Source organism: Uloborus diversus, chromosome 2 (assembly GCF_026930045.1).
Source record: "Uloborus diversus isolate 005 chromosome 2, Udiv.v.3.1, whole genome shotgun sequence".
NCBI lineage: Eukaryota > Metazoa > Arthropoda > Arachnida > Araneae > Uloboridae > Uloborus > Uloborus diversus.
The window spans coordinates 94,292,147-94,304,602 of record NC_072732.1 but is presented as its reverse complement, the minus strand read 5'-3'; the positions used below and the strand labels follow the sequence as shown (position 1 = coordinate 94,304,602).

The 12,456-nt window shown below is 36.1% G+C and overlaps 1 protein-coding gene across 2 annotated transcripts in view; it reads right to left on the bottom strand.

Annotated features, from left to right (window-relative positions):
• LOC129235287 (ras association domain-containing protein 1-like) overlaps positions 1–4,005 on the bottom strand; it is a 65,265-nt gene extending 61,260 nt beyond the window's left edge. The window contains exon 1 of one of the 2 annotated variants that reach the window (XM_054869008.1): positions 3,591–4,005. The gene's annotated coding sequence lies outside the window, so the exon portion shown is untranslated. The remainder of the gene's footprint in view (positions 1–3,590) is intronic. The other variant, XM_054869009.1, reaches the window with a different exon arrangement.
• Positions 4,006–12,456: the final 8,451 nt, after the last annotated feature.

Sequence of the window (12,456 nt, the reverse complement as noted above, 5' to 3'; positions counted from 1 at the left end):
GAAAAAAACAAAAAAAAAACGAAGGCTTACAGGGGGCGTTTGAGGGCGCATCGGCCCGCAGACCAGTCCACCCTGCAAGCAGTTATTGCCAGTGATGTTGTCGTCAATTTTTCTGAGGGTTTACTCCCAGTAATCCATTACGTACAATATCTGTGTGCGATCATATACGCAATATGTCATAATATGAACATTTTTGAAGCTTTAGGGTATACGTTATATGTCAAAAAAATGTTTGGGAGTATACGGCGTATATGGAGTATAATATCCTATGGGATGGGAACATCCATAGTCATTGCCTTAACTAACTTCGTAAGTGCGCCTCCACCCTCCACGTGTTCCCAAAAGCCTTATGCGCCTGTGGTTTTTTTAGCGCCCTTGATCATAAGCATCTTTTTTTGTGTGTGTGTGTGTGCTCTCAAACCTGACCGTCCCCATTTCCGTCTCCTTTTTTTCTTTGCCCCCCGAACCTGTGCGCTTGTTTCTTTTTGCGCCCTCAAATCTATGCATTTTTTTTTTTTTTTTGCGTGCTTCGGGTTTTGGAGTCAAGGTTAGCCCACTCTTAGGGTTCCCAGTCCGCCCATGGTAGAAATATCCGTTTTTGAATCCAAAACGTCAATTTTGAATTTAAAAAAAAAAATTATTCATCGACTTTTTTTCGAAAAGGTCTATAAACCTTCCCAGCAGTAACCTAAGCAAACTGAAAAATTTAACGAAATCGGTCCAATATTTTCAGAGTTTACTCTGGACATATTAATATGGAGTTTGTGTTTTTTATTGTCTGTTTTCCACGAGAAGGCACTTGACTCCTCCTTCGTCACGTGGTATCCGATGATTCTATTTCGCTGTTTTTGGCCGGATCATAGCATTTTGTTGTAAAAGCAGCAGTTTTTAAAATGTAAGAATAACTAAAATGACAACAGACTAGTGAATCAAGTGATGTAAAGGACGCTAAGACTTTTTCGCATATTAAAATGCACGCCCAGGTTAAGACTGTCTGGTTGTCTCCTTTAGCGCGTAGATTGCTTACCGATCACCCGGCATAAAATGGAACTCTGTATTCGATGAGGCGTGGCGATGTGCCTTCTCGTGAAAAACAGACACTATACGTGTGATCAAAAAATATAAATAATTTGGGAAGGTTTGCAACTAAAGGTCTGTGGAGTTGGCTCAAATGCAACATACGGTGCTTCAAGATGTATATATATATATATATATTAATTTGTATTTATTTTATTTTATTTATTTATTTGCAGGTTTTTTTTTCTACGTGCACATTTTTTCGGACATGGAACTCATGGAAATGAAGCCGATATTTTGATTTTTCATCGAGAAGTACAATCGAAAGCAAATTGAGGAAAAAAAAAGATCGTTTTGATGATTTTTTTAAAAATATATTTGGGTATTTTAGGTACCACCTTGAGGATCCCTCCTTGCGACAAATGTTCATGATTTTAACTTTCATTTTCTCTGGTCCCTCAGAAGAATGTTAACGGTAAACATAATGCCCTCTCCCGCTCCAAATAACGGCTTTAAAAAAGTTAAAAACAGAAACAATTTGAAGGGGGAGGAAGTGGCACTATCTCCAACACTCTAAAATGGGATGGGTAGAGGGAAACATATACATAATGCCCTCTCCCGCTCCAAATAAAAATAACGGCTTTAAAACAGCCAAAAAAAGAAACAATTTGAAGGGGGAGGAAGTGGCACTATCTCCAACACTCTAAAATGGGATGGGTAGTGCAAAACGGTGGTCATATTTGGATTCAGGGGTCATTTAATATAAAGACATTTTATAAACATTTTACAGAAGAGACTGATAAAATCGACATTGATAGTGTTGTTAAAGTTTTTCCGTTGATGGAAAGTAGAAAATTAATAGTTTAGGTTAAGAAGAAAAGTCTTTTCAAGTATAAATATATGTATACCTGTCAGGTGATTTGTAATCATATTTTTGTTTCTTATTCTTTCCAGTAAAAGGTTTAAGAATTACTACCAGTATATACAGTTTTTGATCACCTTTAAAATGTTTTGATTTAAGAAAAATATTACCTCTCATAATTCAATAATTTTTGAAAAATATTTCGATCAACAATATTTCCTGTTGATGTAAGATTATATTAAAATGTAAAACTTGTTTTGGATAATAAAATCCAGTTTTCGTTCTGTAAAATACTAAAAATGTCGTTTTTTAAGGGGGGAGGTATTTAGCAGGAGAGTGCAAGAGGGGCGGCAAATTTTGTGCCTGCCCCGGGCGGCAGAAACCGACGCTACGCCGCTGCATATTAAAACAATTTTTTTTAATAAAAGGAAAAGAAAATTAGCCTATACTTTTTTTACGAAAAGAAATTTTACGATTTTTTCTGTTTTATGGTGGAATACAAACCAAAAGTTGCAGCTGAAGCAGCAACAAATTAAGTGTGTATGTAAAATATGCTAATTTTGTTCATTGATTTAAAAAATAAAAAAAATTCTGAGAAATATAGGTTGTATTTTTTTTCTGTGACTTAAAGATCTCTAACGCAAGCAACACTTTTTTTATGTAATTTTTAGGGAGACAAAGTAAAAGTGAGATATTTTTGAATAAGTGATGTAAAGAAAGGTTATTGGTTTTAATCTTTTATATACCTTTTAAAAAGCTGAAATAAAATAATTAAATAACTTATTTTATGATGAATTTTCTAGGTATCATTCTTAGCATAAAAATCAAGAATGCCATACAGATTAGATCTAACATACAAGCATTAATGAGCATGCTTTAATTTAGAACTTAAAATTTATCACTGAAGTTTATCAAAACTCAGAAAGATCAGTTAATCAAAAATACCAAAATCTTCGGAAATATGCAACTCAATTCAAACATCAGGATTATCATTTGGGGGGGGGGGTCGATTGATCCCACTGACTTAAAATTTTTTATTTTTTTACAGATAAGTTATTGTCGTTGTTTTCCCATAAAATTTCCACTGAGTACACGCTCTTTGCCCCCTCCCTTGAAAAATTCAAAGTGACTGGCTGTTTTACATGAAAACTTAATTTTTCTTCCACAATAACAAGTTAGTAGAACTGGAACAAGATTATTTTTCTTATAATGCAGCATTGTGAACAAAAACCTTCATCAATTTTTGAAATGATTTAATAGTTTTCCAACTCAAGCAGCACATCTCATATCCTAAAATTTAACAAAAGTTGGCATAGTAAAAAATAAAACTACAAAAATCAATCAATTGTTATTGATTGCTAGCACCAAAGTAACAACTATTTTAGACACATTTTTCCCTGTGTTTTCAGACATAAAAGCACAAGGTATTGAAGCATATATGCATGCAAAATTTAATCTCAACTGCTAATTTCAAAATACAAAATTGCAAAAAAAAAAAAAAAAACAATAAGCTGATATTTTTTAAGGTGAATAAAATTACATTATCATGTTTACAAGATACTGAGAGTCTTAAACTAACATGGAATATAGCTTAGCAAGCACAAGAACAGTAAACATAGTTGGCTCTAAACCCAGAAACACCTAAAAATCCGAGATTGATTAAATTTTTTAAATATAATATACAATGCACAAGGAAAATCTTGTTACATACCGTTACGCTTCACTAAATGCATTTCGCTTCGACAACAGGAAAATGCTCCAAATTATTTCCATTAAAAAAAATCAATATTCTCCTGAGAAATTTAAAGAATGTAATTAAATTCGGGTGAATCAGATGCACTTTTTTTCTTTTTTTTTTGGTTTGTCAGAAGGGATAAAAAGCTAGTGTTCCGTATCGATTCATTATAATACTTTTAAAAGGCTTTTTTCCAAAATAAAAATTTCGACAAATTTCTATCGAAATTACAAGATTAGAAACTCCTTTTCATAAACTAGTCAAACCCTTGCACTTAAGAAGCATTAATTTTAACAAAGAAAAGTACTTTTGAGCACAGAAAATAATGTTTACTTTTGTTTAATAAATGCATGATTAAATAGCATTACGGCATAAGCTACATTTTATTACATTAAGATGTTTCGCTCAAAAGTTATTCACTGGTTGCGTTCGACGAAACTCTCCGGTCGACCGGTAAGTAACTGGTACCTAACCGAATCGTTCTATGATCAACCGGTTACCACGGCGGTCACCATTCTAAGCAGTTGATTGGTTGATTGGAGCACGTGATCATAAGCTGTCACGTGATTAACTAACCGGTCGCTCTCGGTCGAGCTCGTCGAACGCAACCACTGAGGTATAACCAAAGACCAAGGGATAAATAACCATGGCTGCGTTCGGAAACGATCCACCGGTTACACCGCGTGGTTAGTCCGGTGTGGTTATGACGTATTTGGAATTTCTCTAGGAATTCCGGTAGAACAGCTGTGTTTCCGAACGCTCGTGGTTAAACCGCGGTAGTTCTAGTTCAGCAGCAAACGACACTCCAATCAAAGCGTAAATTTCATGATAGGCAAGTCACGTGCGTTACGATCAAAACATGAAACACGACCGGATTGGCCAACACAAACTTTGTGACGTTTGTGATCTCGCTAACCGCTTCCAGACAGCGGTGCCACAGGTTGCTACCAAGTCGACCGCCAGAAAACAACCGCAGCGTTTCCGAACGCGGTTAAGTGACGTCACCGGTTCCACCGCAAGCGTTTCCGAACGCTTACGGTTGCACCGAGGCGACCGATCTGCGTTTCCGAATGCACCCCATGAAAGCGAAAGCGAAGGAACTTTTTTTTTTTAACTTGCCCTAGAGGTCGCTTTCTCCAGTACACTCCCGGCAATGAAGCAGGTCACTATGGCTAATGTACAAAAAATTATATTTTAATAGTTGCTATTTGGGCCGTGGTAGCCTGATCGGTAGGGCATTGGACTCGGGGCCGGAGGGGCTCGGGTTCGATCCCCGCTGGTCGAAGACCCACCGTCGTCATTAAAGGGGACTGGGCGACGTTAAATATGCTCGTGGTCTCAATGTCCTCCAAGTGAAACGATACCTCTGGGGGTGCTAGTACCAGGTAGCTATTAGCTCTTGGACTAGTTCTAAATTCTCATTAACTGTTCGATCCGGTGATGGTGCTGCCATCTATCGGTATATAAAATAATGGAGGCAAGGCACTAGTATGCAGTCCTCGACATAAATACAGTTGTAGTCAGTTGTGACTCTTGAGTAGAATAGTTGCTATTTATTTATTTTTCTTTCAAAGAGAATTGAAACTTATACCAAATGTAACAGATGAACTGTCTGTATGCATTATTTTTGGTTTTAATAATATCTGTAAATGCAACTTGAAAAAATATAAATAATACGGGAAGGAATTTTTACCGAAGATCTGTGATGCAACTGGTGAACTAAATAAAATGCTTTTGATTTTTTTCCTTAATTTTTACAACGTGATTTCTTTTTTTTTTTTTTCGGATACGGGACTTATATACACGAGGCCAATACTCTGGTTTTACACCAAAGCATAGGCAAAAAAGTTCTGGAAAAAAAAATCAGAACGTTTTTGGAAATATTTTTAAATAGTGTAGGGTAGGGAATGCCCCCATGAGTCTCCCAACTAGCTACAGATGCTTCAGGCTCTTGAAAATTTTACCTACTTATCTCCTAAGAAGAACGTTAATGGTTGATATAATGCTCAATTCCCTTTCAAATAGAAATATCGTCTATAAAACTGTCAAAAACTGAAAAAAAGAGGGGGGGGGCGTTATCTTTAAAAGATGGTGAGTGATGGGACGGAAACAGTGTACTTATTTGATGGGTGCAGGACATCATTTTACATTAGAATCAGTGAGAATGGTGTCAGATTAAGAGACATTTCTTTGCCAAACAGTGTTTTTAATCAGTGACGTAGAGAGGGTCCTAATAAAACCTTTAATCAAATTAGGATGTAAGTTACCGCCCTTAAACCAACAGCCCCGTTATGCCATCCGAGACTAGTTTCATCCTTGTTGTGGACTCATCAGTCTGGAATAGACAATAACCAAGTTGGGAGCAGATGTCATCTCACAGAAGCTGAGAGTCACAAAAAACTGGAAGCTAGAGTAAATTTAGCACACCAGCGAGATCTCTCAGCAATGGTACGGTTCAACTCGTCAATTTAAGGCAAAGCTTGGGTATTAAGCAGTAAATTACCACCCTTTAGCCGGGGCTGAGGCAGAACTACATGCGATATACCGACAGCCCGGTTATGCCATATACAGATATTGCAGCTTCGTCCTTGCTTTGGACTCATCAGTTTGGAATAGATAGTAATCGAGCTCGAAGCAGCAACGTCATCTTATTGAAGCTAAAAGTACCAACAAACTGGTAACTAAAAAATTAATTTAGCGCACCAGCGACAGCGAGGGTTCGCAGTAATGGTACGGTTCAACTCGACAATTAAAGGCAAAGCTTGTGTTTTTAGCATTAAAAGTTAACGCTATCAAACTAGGGCTGAGGCAGAGTTCATGCAATATTCTGACAATCCGGTTATGCCATCCAGAGACTGCAGTTTCGTCCTTGTTATGGACTCACAGTTTCAACGAAATGACATCTGCCTCCAGCTCGGTTATTGTCTATTTCAGACTGATGACTAATGAGTCCATAACAAGGAGGAAACTGAAGTCTCTGGAGGGCATAACTAGGCTGGGCTGTCTGTAGCCATCAATCGTAGTTTAAGTGGCGACATGAGGAATCTTCCGCATCTTTTGGAACTGAACGCCGGCTTTCTTCCTATGTCTGCTATGATGAAGTAGTAGCGTGTTTTGCTTCTGATTGTAGTTTCTTATTAAATCCTTATTTATAAATATTTATAGATTCTTGAACATTATTCACAGTAAACATGGGAAGAAAGCTGACGCTTTAGCCCCAAAATGGCGGACAATTCCTCATGTCATGTCTCTACTGAAGCTACGTGATCGAGGACTTTATTGCCGTGAACAGGTAAAGGGCAGTAATTGTAAATGTTTACGTCAGCTTTATTGTTTTGGTATCCGCTGAAAAAAAGCGAGAAAAAAACCTAATTCCAACATTTTCCTATTGTTAGTATTGAATTCAATACGCGTTTGTTCGAATACCTCGAAAACTCATTTCTAGAGATACTGCCGTTTACCTGCCTACAGTTTAAGTCTAAAATAAAGAACACTGAGACTTTATACTCGTCGTTTCCAGGGGAGGGAGGGGGCAGGAAGATCAGGACAATTGAGGACCTTGATGCAATAACCAGGTACAAGTCCAATTTTTTTCTTCTTCTTTTTTTTAAATTTTATTTATATATAATTCATTTTTGCTTGTGGACAATATAGATTGGTGCAACAACCGGACACAAATGAGGTTGTGAGAAGCAAAGGGATGCAAATGGCAAAATTAAAAATTGGGAGATAAACAATACAAATCGTAGGTGAACCTCTCCTCTGCCTTGAGGCTAGCCCTGGAAGGTGCTGCTGTGTAGTATGATTTAGAAAAACATTTCAATGAAAGCCTACCTAGGATCTGATCTTTAAACGCGTTTTACTCGAAACTTAAAATAGTTCACTTACATCCCTTTGCTTCTCACTGCCTCAAATGTGCTTTGATTTTTACTTTTGCACCCGCCTTCCTCTGCAGCGCCGTTTCTTAATTTCTTTGATAATGGAACACTTTTTGACATCCAGTTTTTTCACGGAACAACTGGTTTTTCTTCATTAGTATAGTTTGAATGCAGCATTTGAAAATGGCTCACTTGCAATAAGAACGAAAAATATTCCAAATAATACTTTTTGTGATCAGAAAGAAAAACCCTTTTTGTAAATAACTATGCGTCATTTCAATAAAAGTTCTGTATTCTTGCATTAACTCAGTCGTAGGTCATTTATTGATAATAATCGAATTTTTAATCTACAGTTCGTTTTGATATTTGTTTTCTCTGCTGTTTATTCGTTTTTTTTTTTCCCTTTTTTTTTAAATTTTTCTAAACGACTATCTTGAATTCAAAAAAAAAAAAAAAAAGAGAGAGAGAGAGAGAGACTCGGAACCCATGATTGATCTTCATGGAACCCCGGGGTTCCACGGAACACAATTTAAGAAACGCTCCTCTACAGCACTACCGTCCACCGGCTCCTACGGATACTGCTCCTATAGCGAGCTGCTGGGCAATGGCGTCCATATCCAACACACACACACACAAACACATGTGGTAGCGAAAAGCATAATTTGAACTGAAGATGTCAAAAATTAAGTCCCCCCCCCCCTCCTTTAACTATTTTATTCCACGGAGATATAGGTCCTTCTGTACCTTTAATAATTAATAAAATGAAATATTTTCACTGCAAAAATTTTTTCTTTCTCAATTTGAATGGTTCATCAGTGGCGGATCACCGCATAGGCGCATGAGGCGCTAGCTGGGGCCTCCAGAAAAGCAGGGGGCCTCGGAGCTGTGAACTGGCCTATCCTCAAAACCAAATTTTTGTTTTGAGAATTTGTCGTGGAAAGCTATAATTTTGAGTGCAAAATGTTCAAAACTCATGAAAATTGATATTTAATCATGAATTTTAGGCGCGGGCTAATTTCTTCCAATAGGGCCCCCTGAGTCTTAGGGGGCCCCTGGCTTCAGGTACCTATGTTTGGATTTTCCCTAGAGTTTGGATTTTCCTTTTTCTTCCCACAATTTCAGCATAAAATTGTCTTTGTAAAATACTCGACAAAATTATTCTGATAAAATGCACAGTTAGTCTTGCCAGCAGGCCCTGCGTACCCGCAAACCACGCAGTGCCGGGGGGGGGGGACACGACCTAAAAGGGCCCAATGTCCCAAGAAATTGAAAAAATAATAATAAATAAAAATAAAAAAACTGGCACTAAGTTTTTATTAACGGTACGAATGTACACACTGCTGGCCTCTGGGGAGTGGCCCTACAGAGTTTTTGCAGGGGGGCCCCAAAATTTATACATCTGGGCCTGATAACCAGTCGTCATTTTTGTGTCAGTATTAAATCAGTCCTCAAAATGTACCAATCGTCATTTGTGCGATGCGATTACGCCCGAATCGGTGTTATTCTAAATAAGGGGAGCAGGCAGCAGGATTTACAACATGGGTTGTAAAACTCGACCTCTTGAATGGTCACTCTTCTTGACTAACAATTATATTCCCTTTCCTTATCTAGAATGCTGAAGGGAGAAGAGACAGATCTGTGGGGGGTCCAGATCGAAGTAGTTTTCACACGCTGGGCACAGCGCACAGCTGTGTTTTCCTGTGTTTTCTTTCTTTACTTTTTGCTAAATTTCCCACTTTCCCATCAGTGACCAACCCGTAACAAGATAGTTTTGTGACGTATTTAACTAAATAAGCAGTTTGGAAAAGGCGGGAATTTTTTCTTTCCTTCTTTCTTTTTTTTTTTTTTTTTTTTTGGAGGAAGAACGAAGAAGTTATATCATTTGCTGTTTTGATTCACTCGTGCTCGTGCTTTTGCTCTGTGTCTTCAATCAACGACAAGACCGTCATTCCTTTTGAGATAAGTTGAATATGTTTTAATAACTATTTTATTTTTAGAATTATGCTGCAATCTTGGTGTTAAATGATAAATTTTGAAATATAATAGGCTACAATTAAAGTTGTACAAAGGTATTGCTTTTGAAAAAAGAATACACTGTGCTTTTGAAAAAAAGAATACACTGTTAATTCTTCTTTAAATCATATTTCCATTACAGCGAAAAGAACCATTTGTCAATTCATTACAAATACGCTTTATAAAATTACTATAAAAATTTTAAATGCCTTGAGTGTTCTCCTTCTTTCACTGGTGCCATTTGTTGTAATATATTTTACATTTTCAACTTCATTAAGATTGATTTACTTATTAAAGACAAACGTTTCATATAAAAACTGTAGTTGTGGCAAACCTAACCTGACAGCGTCGTAATGCTATAATTAAGATCTGCGTAGCTTTCTTAATGCTGCCAGGTTAGTTTCTCCCCATTTATTGAAGTGTTTCAGTTTTATTTTCAGGAGTACATCAACATTTGCCATGTACTAAAAAGCATGTTTTACGGCTTCAAAAAAAAAAAAAAAAAATGATGGTAATGATTATATATAAAAAAAAAACATAGGCTTTAAGATTTGCTTGAAAACTTCTGAAGAATTAGAATTTTCAAACATTAAAGGAAATTAAATTATGAATTTTGAATTTCAGAAGTATATAAATAATTTCAGGAAAAGTAAAATATGAGAGTAAGAATTTCACTTGGATTTGTTCATAGTTGCGCATGCGCGCGCGCGCGAACTCATTCTACTTTTCTCCTTATCACCCCACTTCTTAGCGTACGTCTTAGGATTACCACCAGGACTCCGAAAGCCGATGAACTCTTTGAATTTCAGAAAATATTCGAGCAAAGGTCCCCGAACAGACTTTCTTTAATATCATAAAAAAATTAATTTTTTTAAAATACACTTAGAAAAATTAAAATGGTATAGCCCCTGAATATAAAATGTTGCTGAAGTTTTTAGGACCATAATTTTGAAAAAAAAATTTCATGGAAGAGCCCCAGCACCTCTTTCCCGTAAAAATTGTTTATCATGTAAATTTTGTCTGCAATAGTGTTTTTGAAAGTTCAATTTTGAAATTGGAAAGGGGGGGGGGCAGAGAATTTATTTCGATCTACTTAAAAAAAAATATTGGGGGCACTCCCTGGGCTCCATCCCTTACCCTAACGTTACTAAAATGGCCTATAATCGCGTTTTTAAGGTTTCAATTTCTACCACTTTTAGCTGAGACAACTTCACCTTTTTGTCCATAAACATCAGCAAAGAAAGTCTAAAATGGCGTTTTTAAACCTTCCAAGTTTCAAAAATTTTCCCGGGGAGAACCCCCGAACCCCCCTTTCCTTATCAGATTACAAGTTTTCTCTCTCTTCTTTTTGCTAAGTGCATCACCCTCCTTAGACTTTTTTCTGATTGCACAACTGAATTATACTTGCATTGGTAAGCTGAGGAAAACTGGGATTTTGCTAAATGCCCAGGGTTAGGAATTGTCCTAAAATTCCTAAAATTTCTACAATGTGCACACTATATTCCCTACTTGTGTAGAAAAATAAAACTTTTCATTCTGATATGCCTGTATTTTAAGACAAAATAAACTTCGTAGACCTTAATTTTTTTTTTTTAAGAAAGAGAAAAACTTATGCTGCTGCTACTTTTTTTCTAGAGAAGGGGGGGGGGGGGTGCAGTTAACAAAAACAAATGCTCAATATAAAACTGTTTTATCTATACTTTCTAAATCTTGCAGTCATTCCTCTTCTACAAAAAAGCTATACAACAAAATAAGAACCCAAATGTAAGCACATGGTTCAAAAAGCTTATTTAGAACGAAAGTTAAATGGTTCGTCCCCAGGTGGGAAGTAATATTTATTTTTATAATGCTTATCTTGCGTTATAATTCGAGCATTAGCTTGTTCTTCCAATACAAAGACTCAGTTTGCTTTTATTTGTGTTTCTGTTCAGTGAAGTTGGATTATTTCTTGCACATATAATTTTTAAATTTAGTCACTAACTTTTTGTTTTAAAAATGTGAATAACAGTTTGTTTTATTTAAATGACATGGGAAACGAAATTCTCTTCCCTGTGGTTGAAAAGGCAGACAGAAATAGGTGCAAAATTAGCACATGGTGCCATGCAGACAGGGATGAATTTAAAGCATTTTATTTTCACAGATATTGTCTCATGCTGATGCGGCGAGACATAAGAGGTTGACAAGTAGCTTGAAAAATCAAGCCGTATTTTAAATTCCATGTTCTTTGTCTTTTACTGAAAACATATTGGTTATAATGAAGCAATCCAAAGTTTTTGTTTCAATTTCACTCCAAGATAAAATTTCGTAAGCGGAGGTTTTCTTATAGTTTTAGTGGCCATAAAAAACAATTATTCATTTGCGTCTTTAAATGATTTATCTGGAATTTACAGGGGTATTTTTCATGATTTTGAGGTATCAAAAAGTATCAGATTATTTGATAAAAAGAAAAATGCAATGAATTTTGGACTTGCACCTTGCACTCTGCTTTTAAACCCTCCTTATTAAGGACATTTTTTCAACAATAACAAAGCAAGTAAAGAAGCAATCGGACATCTGTACATTTATTTTTATTTCATACTGATCACTGTGTTAAAAGAATAAAAGATTGAATGCATTGTATTGTAATTTTCAAGATTGAATTTGAAACGTTTTATCATCCACTGCGAAAATCAAGCTTATACATTACGTTTAAGTTTAAAAAAAAAAAAAACTTGATATCTGTTGTCTTAAAATAGTGTTGTCTAAATTACGTACAAATATAGTAGGCAAAATTTTTCACTGTAATTTTTTTTTTTGGGGGGGGAGGGGGTTGAATGTTGTTTTTTCCCTTTTAAATAAAAATGTAACTGTCTCCCCCCCCCCCAAAAAAAAAAGTTTGTTCGTTTATTCAAAAAATAAAAAAGTTATGATTTCCAGCATTGTTAATATTAGTAAGACTATCGTTTTTGTTG